Below are 15,436 nucleotides of genomic sequence, written 5' to 3'. Positions count from 1 at the left end.
CACCTGCTTCTTGGGAGAAAAGCAATGACAAACCTAGACAGCATCTTAAAAAGCAGAGACATCACCTTGCCAACCAAGGTCCGTATAGTTAAAGCTATGGTTTTCCCAGTAGTGATGTATGGAAGTGAGAGCTGGACCATAAAGAAGGCTGATCGCCGAAGAATTGATGCTTTTGAATTATGGTGCTGGAGGAGACTCTTGAGAGTCCCATGGACTGCAAGAAGATCAAACCCATCCATTCGTAAGGAAATGAGCCCTGAGTGCTCAATGGAAGGACAGATCCTAAAGCTTAGGCTCTAATACTTTGGACACCTCATGAAAAGAGAAGACTACCTGGAAAAGACCCTGATGTTGGGAAAGATTGAGGGCACAAGGAGAAGGGGACAACAGAGGATGAGAAGGCTGGACAATGTTCTTGAAGCTACCAACATGAGTTTGACCAAACTGCGGGAGGCAGTAGAAGACGTGCTCTGGTCCATGGGGTCATGAAGAGTCAGACACAACTAAACGACTAAACAACAACAACAGGCCTATTTTTGCTATTATAATATATAATTATCAGCTCTTGGGCACAAACAGCTCAGAGAGTAGCTTGTTGCCTTCTTGTAATTTCCCTATAGCAGGAATGAGGAGCTTTGTGGCCCTTCAGATATTGTTCGGCACAAGCTCCCATCTGCTCCAGCCAACATGGTCAGTGTTCAGGGGTGATCAGAGTGTTAGTCTAACAACACTTGGAGGGCTATAGGCTCCCTATCCCTGCCCTAGAGGGATCTGGTTATAGGCACAGTTGCAAACACAATGCTGAGTGGATGGACACGTTGTTTGATCTTACAGGGCTTTTGGAGACACCATTGCTTCTGTTTCTCCTCTGTGTTTTGCTGTCACTTGACACACCCAGGATTTTGTGCTGGAGTGATCCCTCCCCCCTCTAAACACAGGTCTAGGCTCAGAAACAGCATGGGTGAGCCAAATGACAGAAGAAGGAGGCCTGCGCTGGGAAAAGCCATTCTAGCCAATATTCTCCTTTCTTTGCCACTCACAGCTCTTTCCCTCTCCTCCCCCAGGCTTCTAAGTGGAATTGAGCATGAACCCCATCAGGGATGAATCAAGTGATAGCTTGGGAACAGTGAAGTAAACACTGTTGTAGCCAATCTGTTTCCCCACCAAGCCATCTCTGTGTGTGGCTCATCCAGATCTGGACAACTGACAGTAAGTCTTCGATTCTCATATGGCCTAGATGAAAATCAGGCAGGTGAGAACTCTGTTTTCAGGAAGTCAAATTTTGTACCAGGTTCCAGATTTTGGACAAATACACAAGAATGCACAGTACACTCTCAGTGTCCCAAACATTGTCCTGGACATTCTCTGTGGATGCAACACTTCGTTAGTGGTATCTGCAGCAACTTAATGAGTACACGGTGACTGAGCTCAGCATGCAAGATGACTGATCTTTTTTTTTGGGGGGGGGGACTCTTAACTGTGCTTCCCTTAGGGCTACAGGACCTCAAACTAATCAAACTCATTTGATCGCTATTTGTTCATGAATGTATGCCTATAAATTTGTAGAGCAGGAAAATGAAGCACACTGCTTTAAAAGAGCCGTCCTTTTTTGTGCATGTTATGTTCCAGTAAATAAACAATCCAGAGTTAGCTTGTTTAGCTAGTCTTTTGTAGCTGGCTGTATGTTGTGTCACACTGATCTAGTGTTGTCCTCTTATTCTTTCTAAAGCTTTTGACATACTGCATTCAAGATCAGTTGGAATTAGCGGGAATTATACACCTCAACTTTTGATCACCAGGGACATCCTTCGTTGGGCTCTCTCACATGTACCAAATGCATGGTATCTTCTAATGGGAGCTTCACCCCTGCTACATCACTTGGAGAGATTAAAAAATGCACATGCATGCACACACTCTCATTCAGTTCATGCAAGCACACATTTACGCTCACATGATTCTGGATCTCTAACTACAAGCACAGCAGAGCAGCAAGACTTGGGTCTCTAACTGGAAGTGGCATCGTTTAAGCCTGGGGCACACAAATTAAAGCACCTACTAGCTGGTGTAATTTGCTTGGTCAAAATATCAAGCCAATTCTTCCACCAGCTCTGTCGAAAGGAAGGAAATAACTTTTGAAAACAGCCTATATTTTAAAAGAACACAGCGAGCAAAAACATTTCAAATCACTTATAGCAGTAGGGTATAAAACTGTTGGGTGCTTTATAACAAATTGCAATCAAGCAAGCGCATGTAATATACAAATACTACACATAGGGTATTTTTGATGTTTGGAAGCACAGAAGAGTAACGAAAGGGAGAAAATACATCTAACAGGACGACATAGCATATTGTGCTGGAGGTGCTTAGAAAAGCAGTATTATTATTTTTGTAAAAAAAAGAAGTCACATTGCATTAGGCGGGAGATATCTGTTGTTAACTATGCTAACCTTACATTCAGACACTGTGATCCAGTGTCTTTGTGGGCTGCCATACGTCTAGACCTGAAGGGCTGGAACAGGAAGCCTGAAGTGAGGCTAGCAGAAGGTACCACTTGTTAACAATAATAGTTTCAGTTCACAGAGAAATGAAAAATGTATGTGTATTAATGAAGGTTTAAAACGAAAATGGCTATCTTTTCCAGCCCTTGCGTGGAAATGCCAGGGATGGAACCTGGAAACTTTAGCCTGCAATGTACATGCACAACCACCGAGCTATGATTCCCCACTTGTCAGTTTTCTTCTTCTTAAAAGTTGGTGGTTTGTGGACACGCCATAAGCTCACATGGGGCTGTGGGAATAGGAAGGAGGACTGAGCAGGGTTGGCCCTACCCTTGTGCTGTGGGATGGGGTGAGGTCAGCCATGACGTGAAGGCTAAAGCAGACTGCCTTGTGACTCCTCAGCTAGCTTACTACCCTCAGATGCAGTGAAAGATGCTGTTCCCTTGGCAGTGTTGATGTAAGATTAGATTTCCAGTCTGTACATGGAGCCAGGGTGGGGTGGGAGGAGCATCCTGTCCTTCGCCTCAGGCAGCAAAATGTCTTGGACTGGTTGTGGTCCTGCTGTAAAATGGCTGACTGATCTGCAGATTAAACTTTATTGGATTTTTCTTCCTGCCAGTCCTTGTGGTACGATTTATATTCATGGACCCCCCAAATCTGCACAGTTGCTGCCAGGTGAATGTCACTTCACGCCAGTTGTCAACCACCAGTGGGTCCACCCCCACCCCCCGCTTGCTAACAGTTCACTGAAGCGGAACCGATTTACAAAATCATTTATGAACCACCCTCTCGTAAAATATCAGGGTAGGATGCAGAAATATAAACCACTGATTTTTTTTAAAAAAAATCATTCGAAGCAGCACAAAACAATCGTCAAAATGACTGGCCATTCAAGAAAGTCATAAACAACTGCATGGGCCTTGTCAGCATAAGTTTACAAAGAAATGCCTGCCAAATCTCTGCTGAAAGAATATTCTGAAACATGGGACCACTGACACTAAATGCTTGGTTTCAGTGCTATTTTTCACCACGAATGCCTCCCCTATTCTCTTATAATGTCAATGGCGCCCACCTGAGATGTGCCAGAACTGAATTCCGGAGAGTTCCGGCTGAAAAAAAGCCCAGCTTGGTTTCTAGTTGAAGCCAGTTGGGTATCTGTAACATGGGGGGGGGGGGCAACTAACAGCCCTCTACCAAATATTTTCCGTGATTGGGCTGGGATATCTGGAGGTCCTGAAGGTATCTTGGACCCAAGTTGCTCACAGCTTTATATATTAACATGGAAGCCTTTTTTCTGTGGCTTTATAACAGCTCTCCCACTTGTACACATACCTCAATAGAGCCCATATGTCTGTCACTGCCTGGGGAAAATGTCCTGGTCTGTATGAGGAGTTACTATATACAAATGACTACCCACAAGGGACATGTGGTCTGGAAAGGAAGTCTCCCAATGGTTGCATGTATTGGTCTAAGAAGGAAACTTGCTATTTTTTGTTTTTTAATAAAGGATTAAAGAAACATATAGGGGAAATACATATGGAATATGGCTCTTTTTCTTGTCAGTAAGGGACCCTGCAGGACAGATACCATGACACCTCAGTGCACATACACTAATGCTCAGGAGATTTTCTTAGCAGTGTGACCTCAGGAAAGTTTTCCTAAATGTACTATTTAACACACTGCGGGCAGAGGTGTCGGTCTCCTTCTGTAACTGTCAGAGGTGCTGGTCAGTTAATATCACATGAAGTCTGTTGTTGGAATGCATGCATTTTTCAGTGCCTGTCTGAGGTGGAAATGAAATCCTTGTGGAAAATTGGAACGTGTTTTTGACAGCCACAGAAATATTGCATTAAGTATGGGGTGGGAGGTATCTTCCACCCTGAGACTTGTTATTCCTCTGCTGTGGAGATTTTGGCTCACTCTGGTGTACGTTAGCCTGACACAACATTCGCCGGTGGAATAAATGCAGCTTGTGGTTTGCTAATTCCAAATACATTTTAATGACAGTATCTGCTTTCACCTATTATGGTGGCAAATCCTTGGGCTAAAGGCCTGTTTGATAATTTAAAAACGTGCCCCTCAAATCCCTGTCCAATTCACCTTACGTCTTAAAGCCACAAATTACAGCTTGGCATGATATTTAAGGCCGAAAGCTGGAGATGCTGATAAAGCCCTCCCACTGTAATCACCCACTCATTCCTCATAGCATCATGTATGGTTGAGTGACATACAATATGTTTCACTGGCAACACTGAAAATGGAAATGTTAAGTATAAATCTTGGTGGAAGTTTCAGTAATTTTTAATATTTGTGCGTGTGGGTGGGTGGGTGCAGGCAGTGGTGTGCACACGTGAATGATATATTTGTCCTAGAGCAATACAAATTCATTTCCCCCCCACATCTGTAATATCTGCAGTAAGCGAAATTAAAAATACATTTGTACTTGTACAGTTAAATGATCATATTTAATGAAATGTCGGAGATGAATCTTAGCAAATAGTCAGGAAATTATTTCAAAAAGAGCAGCATTTCATTACTGGCAGTCAGGAAAAAGCAAAGAGATTATGCAAACTGTTCGCTGCTTCAACGTTTTAGGGAATATGTTCTGCAGAAAGGAGGGCCGTATGGCTGTCAGATGGAAACTTTGTGCCAATACACACACACACACACACAGAGAGAGAGAGAGAGAGAGAGAGAGAGAGGTACCTTGGTTTAAGAACAGTCCTGATTACAAATGATTTGGTTTACAAACTCCACAAAACTGAAAGTAGTGTCTTGGTTTGAGAACTTTACCTCGGTCTAAGGACGGAATCCGAATGGTGGAAGGGCACCGGCAGCGGGAGGCCTCATTAGGGAAAGCGCACCTTGGTTTAAGAATGGTTTCAGTTTAAGAATGGACTTCCGGAACAAATTAAGTTGGTAAACCGAGGTACCAGTGTGTGTGTGTGTGTGTGTGTGTGTGTGTGTGTGTGTGTGTTTTTAAAGAATATACCCAGTGCTTTATTATTTATGCAACAACATTAACCTGTTTTTCAGTTTACCAAGTAAAGGAAGCACAATAAGGCAGGTCCTTCTGGACAGTTTACAATCTATGGACAGAGATGACAAAAGGAGGGAAATGCATGGGTTTAAAACTGTGGGAAGAGCAGAGGAATGAGAGAGGCAGTTCTTACTTCCTTATCAACAACCATTTGTGGTAGGTTGTGCTGGGAGAATGGGACGTGGGTGGCCCTGTGGGTTAAACCACAGAGCCTAGGACTTGCCAATCAGAAGCTCGGTGGTTCGAATCCCCGTGACGGGGTGAGCTCCTGTTGCTCGGTCCCTGCTCCTGCCAACCTAGCAGTTTGAAAGCACCTCAAAGTGCAAGTAGATAAATAGGTACCACTCTGGCGGGAAGGTTAACAGCGTTTCCGTGTGCTGCTCTGGTTTTGCCAGAAGTGGCTTAGTCATGCTGGCCACATGGCCCAGAAGCTGTACGCCGGCTCCCTCGGCCAGCAAAGCGAGATGAGCGCCGCAACCCCAGAGTTGGCCACAACTGGATCTAATGGTCAGGGGCCCCTTTACCTTTTATGCTGGGATAAAAGTTGCACAGGGCCACCTAATTAGCTTCAGGGTTGAGTGTGCACTATTGGGGTGGACCCTTGTCTGTTTTGTCTCCCAGCCCCTGCAACTTCCCAAGTGCATGGGCTGCCAAGCACAGAGTTTGGCCACTGGCACTATAGCACGAGCACTCAATACCAACCATTTGAACTGGCAATTCAAATGTAAAACCTTGCACATGGCAACCAACCTGCCAACAGGAGTCAATAAGGGATTCCCCCCCCCCCCCAGCAAAGAGGCCATACACTGAATTTTTGGTGTGAATGGGTTTTCAAACCTAGGTCTTCTCTAGTTCTAAAAATGATGTGCTATCTAGTGCACCTGTCGGGAGCCGGAGCCAGTAGTAGGTCAGCGATAAAAAAACCACTGGTGTCAGTGATTTTAACTCTTTATTCAAAGAAACAGCACAGGGCAAGTGATCACATCAACTCTTCCCAGCAGGTCTTGCCCCAATGAGGCAATTGTGAAGACTTGAAGTCCCCACCTGAGTGTGCCATAAGTCAGACTTGTCACGTAAGTTTTTTCTCTCATTTCTCAGGGGGGAAAGCCATCTATATTGTTAAGAAGTCTGCTGGACTTGTCAACCAGAATCACACAGAATAGCGGGCACCTCTAATTGTTTACAAAAATCTCCCATCCAACCCTTTGGCTCAGCCCTAGCATTCAATGGTTTATCTGAATCTTTTTCAACTGTCTTCCAACATAGGCTGATTACATGAAACATTCCTTTTTTAAATCAGTTGGCAAATGTATTTCCAGTTCCTTCGAGGTATGTCCTGTAAGCAAGTCCTCTGGTTATTTGAACAACACAGCTATCTGCACAGATTTAACCTGTACTGTTAATTTCTGTGTGAAATGTTGGGGGGGGGGAGAGGAAAACCTTTCTAAATTACAGTGATTGACACCATCTTCATTCCAAGTTGATGTGCCTCAACTGTTTCCTCTTAATTCAATTTTCCACACATGAATTCTGACTTCCTTTTGTGGGTGTTGTTTAGGTGAATTCCAAAGCCTTTTGTGTATTTGGTTAATTGCTAAATTGTTTTAGTAAAAATCCCCACCACCACCGCACCATGCAAATTCCTCTGTGCACATGAGTCTATGCAGACTGAGTTTTCCAGCTCAAGACCTGCAAACTCGCATCTAGTTTCCTGCTTGTTAAGTGTACATTGGGCTGATGTCAAAAGATTTATTGCAATTAGATGCATGACCACAGCCAGTAGGTGCAGTCCAAAGCACTAAGTGTCTGCAATATACGTATGAAATTCTATGCAAGGAGGGTGGCTGCATTCACTTCAGTGTTAGGGAATGTCATACAAAGGACTGTTCCCAACATCTGTGTGTGAGAAGTTCCACTGTCTCAGAAGAAGGCAAGCAATCGCATGGGTGAATGTTCCACCACATCTAAAACAAAACGAACCCACTTCCTACACAAGGTCTACCTAGCACATCAGGGGTGGGTGGGAAAGAGTTAGCTAGCAAATGAGATTATCACACAAATGGTGTATAAATGTATGTATGCAATTTTGCCTAATGGACACAATTTTGCAAACTAATTTCCTTAATATAATTCATCTTTATGTTATTTTTCATTAATAAACACACTTTTATGTACCCTTTCCCCTAATGTATGTATTTTTTACACACATTATTTGCTTGGAAAACTGAATTACAAAATTCGGGGGAAGTGTGAATTTGAAATGATAGCTGTGCTTCGTTTCACATACTGTTTCAAAAGTGTGAATTAGGTAGCCCAAGTTTCCCCTGACCCCTAGTTTTGGCTCTCTGAGGATAAATCTAAACAACAAACATATATTTCACCTGCTTAACAGTCATGACTTAACCTAGAATGACTATTTGGTGAGAATGCTAAAGATATGTGTGGAAATCCTTACCCCTCTATGTGAACCACAGTTCCCTTGAATGAGGGAATGATCCGTAAACTTGCTGAATGGACCTAGAGGATGGGAATCCAAAGAATTGTAAATAGAGTTCCATGTGTAATGGGATTTCCCATCTTCTCCCTCCCAAAAGCCAATTCCCGAGGTCTGAGAGACTCTTTGGAGCAGCATGGAAGGTGAAGCCTGCCCTTTGCGCTAAAAGAAGTGGCTTCACCTCATTGAATTCTGCCCACCATCACGTCTGACCTGAGAAACAACAAACATAGCAGCATAAGAGCACGTGATGGAGCCATGCTATGTGAAAAACTCACGAGGGAGTCCAAACTGGGAACCAGGCACATCGGCACCAGTCTAAATTGTATCTAATGGCAGCACTGCTGTGGAAATCCTATAGTAGTGTCATTTCCAAAGATTATGCTCCCTTTGCATCCCTCAAACAAGAGGGAATAAGTGCACTTGTGATCAAATTACTTCCAACCAGACTCCTGAGGAATCTATTCCATTTGTTTAGCATCTATGCCCTCATGAATTTTGTCTCCATGATAATCTTGAACAGCGCAAGAAGGAGTCCCATGCTGGGTCTTAAGAGCTGGGTCCATTTTGCCCTGTATATTGTTCTTCTGTTTTATACATGCTGTAATGAATGGTCTTTCTTTTTTTCTCCCTTCCAAATCTGATTCCATAAAGAGCCACTTGACTGCTACAAGTCATCATTTTCATTCTGCATCTAAGTTTACTCTTAAGGGCTTTTCGTTTCATCTTTTTACTGCTCTGCTAATGTACACAAATCACTTTTAGAGATAGTGTCATGACTACGAAGGGAGCAATTTATCAATATGGATGCCTCTTTGATGAAGGATGGTTTGTCTTTACAAGTCCGGACAGCCCCAGCTGAATTTCAATTTGCTATGGCATGCAAGGGATTTAAAGGATTACGGCCAGTGAAAGGCTTTAAGCATAAACCAGCTTATTTTTTTTGCAGGATGCTGCAGCAACTGAACTTTTCGATTGCGCTAGATTTTTCTTTCTTTGATGTAAACAGGAATGAGCACGTCAGTAGGAAAAGCAATCCAGTTCTGGATGGCCTCTGCAGCATTTGTTTTCTCTTATTTTTTCCACCGGAAGACGCCAATTTTTAACAATACACCTAAAGTGCAAGCCTGATCTCTATCAAAGGCACTTTCAAAACTTAAACTGATTCTAGAGAATGAACTGCACCCCTAATTTCCTGGGGCCAGGTTCAGCTTCAATAAATTGACTTCAGTGGATTAACCATTTTGCCCTCCATGGTTTAGTTTGTTTGTTTCTGAGGACCAAACATGAGAAGTTTTAGAAAGGGCTCCCTTTCAGCTATGTAAATTGCCCCTTCCTCCCACCTGGGGCATGGCTTCAATGTACACATGGCAGATAGTTCTATGAATAAATCAACTCACAAATAGCCAATACAGTCATACCTCATATTGTGTCCGCTTCAGGTTGCATGTTTCCGTCTTCCTTCCTGCAGCAACCTGGAAGTACCGGAACAGGTTACTTATGGGTTTCACTGCTTGTGCATGCTCAGAAGTGCCACGCGTGTGCACAGACGCAGCGTTTCTGGATGTGAACACTTTGAGTTGTGGATGTGCCTCCGGGACAGATTATGTCCGCAACTCGAGGTTCCACTGTACACCCAACGTAGGGATTTACTCCTTTAGTGCAGTGTTCCCCAACCTTGGGCCTCCAGCTGTTTTTGGACTACAACTCCCATCATCCCTCGCTAGCAAGACCAGTGGTCAAGGATGATGGGAATTGTAGTCCAAAAACAGCTGGAGGCCCAAGGTTGGGTAGCACTGCTTTAGTGCACCATTGACGCATACGTATTTTGTGGTGTGGCAGACCAGTGACCACTTCACTTTGTGCAAACATTGTATCTGGGTACAGATGGGGAAGAAAAGCGGTTTCAGTTAAACCCCAAAAGTATATTATGAATTGAGTTTGATGCACAATGAAGGAAGAAGGCTAGAATACAAAGATTAGGTGTTTAAGCAAAGGAATAAAAACTGGCTTCAGCTTACTAAGGTGTGCTTTTATGTATTCAGTTATCCACCACAAAAGTTGCTTAAGTTCATGGCTGGGCAAATGTGTACCCACTAAAACATAATGTTCTCACAGAACACATGTTGTCAGGGACTGGACTGAGGAAGAATGGTGGAGACTGACCCCCCTCCTCCTGAACCTTCTTGAGAAGAGGAGGATGGTATAGATTTACAATGGTGGTTTGCAGAAAGCCATGAATCTGAGACAGAAGAGGGACAAAGCTGGGAGATGATGGAAGAAGACGGTGGGTGGGTGGAACAGCAGAGTTGGAGCAGCTGGCTGACATGCTATCATTAGAAGGCATTCCAGACCATCCCCTTTCTCCCTGGAGGGCAATGAAAGTGGTAGAACAGAAAGCGAACAGACAAAGGGCTTTGAGCATCTACCGTAAAGGGGTTGGAGCTGCTGACGACTAAGAGAGAAAGCGGGGAGGGAATTGCTCAGAGCAACGCCATTATCCTTGAGACGGCATCCTGTGTCTCTCTCTGTGAATATTGAATAAAATACCTTGGTAAGAGCTTCTTGTCTTTCCATTACTGGAAGCTGGACGTGAGGGGGGCGGGGAGCAGATTCCCTGAAGCCTGACACGTGAGGCACACAGAGAGATACAACAATTATTCCCTGTACCGCCCACTTTAGTGCTGCACTGCGGTGACTGAAAAGGCTGCTTTTTAAACTTTGCACAGATTATTCTGCACAGATTGTTCTGCGCAAAGTTGCGCTCAGTGTTTCCATTCACCCCCCCCCCACTTCAGTGCTGGGGATGCTGGATACATCCAAGGATAGATAACCAATGTGGTCTCCTCCAGATTTTGTTGGGTGCCAAATGCTATGAACCGCAGCCAGAATGGCCCATGATCAGGGATAGCACAACCCAACATCTACCAAGATTTTCTGAAAACAAGTAGTTGGACCAGCAGGATTAGGAGATGAGAGAGGGATGGGTGGGATTGTTTCCAGGTTGGTGCTGATAACAGACCACCAACTCAATGCTCTCACCCCCCCCCCCAGGGGACCCTGCAGATGGTATTGTTGCCTACACAGCCTACCTCTCACTGCAGAAACCCAAAAAGATTTACATAGAAGTGAAAGGAGCTTTTTGAGAAGCCTTTTGTCAGGAGACGAAAGGTCATATATGAAATAGCAACACTTAGCAAGAGGTGCCAGGATCAAGGGGGAAACTGCAGAAGCCTTTATTCACTAGCTGAGTGTTGTAACTATGGAAACACGAAAAGAAGAGCCTATAAGTGACAGGACATTTGCGGGCATAAAACATACAAAACTGTCAGATCAACTTCAGTTGCATGCTGGTCTCACCTTTGCCAATGCATTAGCAAAACTAAGGAAGAATGCCCGAAACCACAACGGAACAATGGCTGGATTTTAGTCTACTTGCCCTCTATATTACCATATACTCGATAATGTGGACACAGTGAAAATCAGGTATAAAAGGAGAGAAAATGTAGCCAGACCAAAAGGGCAACATGACAGCCCTGCACAATCAGAGTAGGTGAGACCAAGTTGTACCACCGGAACATCTAGAAAGGTGCAATAGGAAGCTTGTTTGTTTAATGGGCAACAATGCCCTCAAAAGAAATCAAATGGGAGTGATGCCACAAAATAGAGCAGGGATGGGGAACCTCTGGCTTTGGGTCTCAATGTGGCCCTCCAGGGCTCACAACCTGGCCCTTGGGACTCTCCCCAGGCCACATCCCTCTCCAGCCCATCTATTCTTTCCTGGCCATGCCCTACACCATCACCGTTTGGTGTCCTCCATGAGTGTTTTGCCTGGCTCATGTGTTTCCTTGAACTCTGACAATGCTTCTTGCTTGCCTGGAAGCATGTTAAAAGAGTGATATGTGAGCAAATTAATGATACAGGAAGAAATAATAGGAGGCAAAGATGAGGAGCCTATAATTAGATGAGGAGCCTCTACATCTTCAACAGAACAGGGTCTATTTGGGTATGCAAACATCAATTGAAATGTGTGTGGGGGGGGAATATAGTTTAATAAAGACACAGGAACTGTTGTGATTGCAAATCCTCTGGAAAGGCTATGTCCTATATCAGCGGTTCTCACCCTGTGGGTCTCCAGATGTTGTTGGATTACAACTCCCATCATCCCTGAGCTCTGGCCTTGCTAGCTAGGGGTGATGGGAGTTGTAGTCCAACAACATCTGGGGACCCACAGGTTGAGAAAGGCTGCCCTTATTGAGATGGACAATTGTAACCACCAAATAAAAGTTCTAAATGGCCCCAGTAACAATACACTGAAAGGGAAGGTGAGGCGACTGCCTCAGGCAGCAGGATCCATAGGGGTAGGGGACCCCAATGTAGAACTTTATTCCCCCTTTGTTCCTGGTGTTCATTTTCACTCTCCACTTATTCCCTGCTGGAGAGAGGGGCACCATTTTGTTCTTCTCCTCAGGTGCCAAAATGTCTTGGGCCAGCCCTGCCTAGAGGGGTGTTAAGTGGACAAACCCCAGGCCACTATATGCGATTGAAATCTTGGTCCCTAACCCTGTCAGAAAAACTGATGACCGGTCGGGGAATTTAAACAATTAATGGATGACCACTTGAGCTGCTACTATGTGATGAACTTCACTGTAGCTTAACTGCACAAAACAGTGCAGATACCTCAGCCATCTGGAATGTGAGGCTTGCGGAAATGTTTTTAAGATGAGAAGCAAGGAATTGAGAGTGCAGCGTCCCTTCCGAGGAGATGTAAATTTGAGAGATTGATGTGTCTAGTTAAACCTTAAGGGAAATTTGGATAGAGCTACATAATAACCAGTGGCACAAATGAAATCTCTGATTTCTATTCTGTTCCTGTCTGGGCAGCGTAAGACAAATGAAACCGATGACTGAGAAGAATCGCATTTTCTATAATTATATAAATTACAGAAGGGATGACTGTAATCACCTAAAATGCCTCTAAGGGGCTGGATTACTAGAAGACAATTTCTTAAATAGATCCACACTCTTGGGCTGAAAAATGCCACTGGCAGTGTCGTTTTAGACTCAGATGGGCAAACGCAGCTAGTTAACCCTTTGGAAGCAACAGGCCAGGTGACCCTTTAGAAACCATCTGTCTACACACCTGCTGCACATACATTCCATACCTAACATAAAGTATCAGGCTTGGCTCTTGGTCATGAGGGTTTCAGTGGGCCTTGAGAGATGTGCTTGCCCCCTCCTCACCATCAAACACCTATTAGTGTGATTGCTGCTATTTTGCAAGAGCTGTGCAGGTGCAGGCTGGGCTACTGCACACCTCACAGCTGAATTGTGACCTAGATTTTCCCCCCAAAGTCTTATGACATGTTGTCCGGTGCTGAAGGCATGAATTTTTTTTTTTAATTACAGCAACAGTGCATACACTTTCTCCCAATATAAGTGTCTAGAAAATAGAAATCTACACGAACCATGAACGAATGAATAATTTAGCTGCAGACTTCATCTTGACTGAATTCAATACCCTGCATGCAGAGCAGCATTTATAATATGAAATGATTTCTTATTGAAATCATTTATTGAATGATCCATTTATTGAATTCCTAGCGATATGTATTTTGTACAGTCAGCCGATGATTACTGACTCAGCTGATTTCACCATTCATTCATCACAGATACATTTGTAAAGGTCGAGCTGTTTTCTTTCAAGCCTTCATTGAATACATGGCACAATCATTCACAAACAAGTTGTAGCTCCAGAAAATAAAATAAAAAAATACATTTGATGTGCATGTACTGCGGTGGCTCCATTTGTGTTGTTCAAACACATCAGAAGTACAGATCCACTGTGAAAAGGGAAGGACCATAAACTGACTAAAGGACAAGGAATGATGTTAATGAATTGTGTTCAGGACCATAAAGAAGGCTGATCGCCGAAGAATTGATGCTTTTGAATTATGGTGCTGGAAGAGACTCTTGAGAGTCCCATGGACTCTAAGAAGATCAAACCTATCCATTCTGAAGGAAATCAGCCCTGAGTGCTCACTGGAAGGACAGATCCTGAAGCTGAGACTCCAATACTTTGGCCACCTCATGAGAAGATAAGACTCCCTGGAAAAGACCCTGATGTTGGGAAAGATGGAGGGCACAAGGAGAAGGGGACCACAGAGGACGAGATGGATGGACAGTGTTCTCGAAGCCACAAACATGAGTTTGACCAAACTGTGGGAGGCAGTGAAAGACAGAAGTGACTGGTGTGCTCTGGTCCATGGGGTCACGAAGAGTCGGACACGACTAAACAACAACAACAACATGTGCACCACAGATTAGAAACTCATCTTTTTACAGGGGAAAAAAATTGTTTTTTCAAAAAATGCACCTTTTTTTAACCAGATGCTGACATCAAGCTTGGTGCTTAGCCAAAAAAACATATCAGTATGTCATATATGGGATATGCCATAAATGAGCATGCTTCCACATGAGTGGTCCATGCACCACAAAAAAGGAGTGTGTAAACTGTATATGCAAAATATGGATATAGATTGGATTGCACATGGTGTACACACAAAGAGCAGTTCACATATCTAATCCTCATACCCAGACGCAGAAATGGGCTGCCAAAATGGCGTCCGGGCAGATTTTTGTTGAATCAGCAAAATGTATGGGAAAAGCTCAACAACTTTGTCCGGATTTTCATTTTTGGGAAAATGGAAATCCTAGTTCATCTCTACTTTTGAGAGAGGAACTTTTCATTTTCTCTTTCTTTCTTTTTTGTTTTGATCTAGATTAGTTTGCTTTTTATTGTATTGTATTATGAAAAGGCTTCAATCATTTTTTATGAAGAATACCCCCCCCCCCGCTTTAAAACATGTGAATGCACACCAGGAAAACATCATTAGGATAATGAGGTTACTATGACGGTATTTATGATGTGGTTCAAGAGTCTTCGACATTCTTGTGCACCCTTTCCCTTCTTCACCTGCAGACAGCCTGTGGCTTGTCACAACTACACAGTGCAATAGTTTCTTTTGAGTGGAACCATAGCACTGCCAATGGCTGGTGTTCCTCAGTATGCAGGAATCGGACCAAGTTATAGCACTACAGCAAGGATACCATCATTTCCTATCTTGTTCAGCAGAGCACAATACAACCAGGCAACACAATGCCATAAATCCAAGTCCCAAGGTTTGTCAGGCTTATGGATTCCTTAGTCAAACTATTTCACCTTTACTCCTGAGACCCTCATCATAGCGTCTGAAGGTCATGTCACATATAGCAAAAGGGAGCAGCAGATGGAGACCAGGAAAATAGCTCAGCAGAGATACGGATCACCAACACACCACCCTACAATTTTTTAAAAGCTGAAGCGGCAACAAAATATTCTAATGATGCATTTAAAAATGCAGT

The 15,436-nt window shown here is 43.7% G+C and overlaps 1 long non-coding RNA gene across 1 annotated transcript; it reads right to left on the bottom strand.

The window, feature by feature from the left end:
- Positions 1-9,701: 9,701 nt before the first annotated feature.
- LOC310681787 lies at positions 9,702-13,300 on the bottom strand. Its single transcript, XR_014513620.1, has 3 exons — positions 13,198-13,300; positions 10,583-10,656; positions 9,702-9,909 (listed from the first exon to the last, which is right to left on the bottom strand). It is a non-coding gene; the product is annotated as an uncharacterized lncRNA (long non-coding RNA).
- Between the last annotated feature and the right edge of the window lie 2,136 nt (positions 13,301-15,436).

The sequence above is a fragment of the Podarcis tiliguerta genome (genome assembly GCF_965153285.1).
Source record: "Podarcis tiliguerta genome assembly, chromosome: 7".
Classification (NCBI taxonomy): Eukaryota; Metazoa; Chordata; class Lepidosauria; order Squamata; family Lacertidae; genus Podarcis; species Podarcis tiliguerta.
Note: the sequence above shows the minus strand (reverse complement) of the source record. Positions and strands in the feature narration are given on the sequence as shown.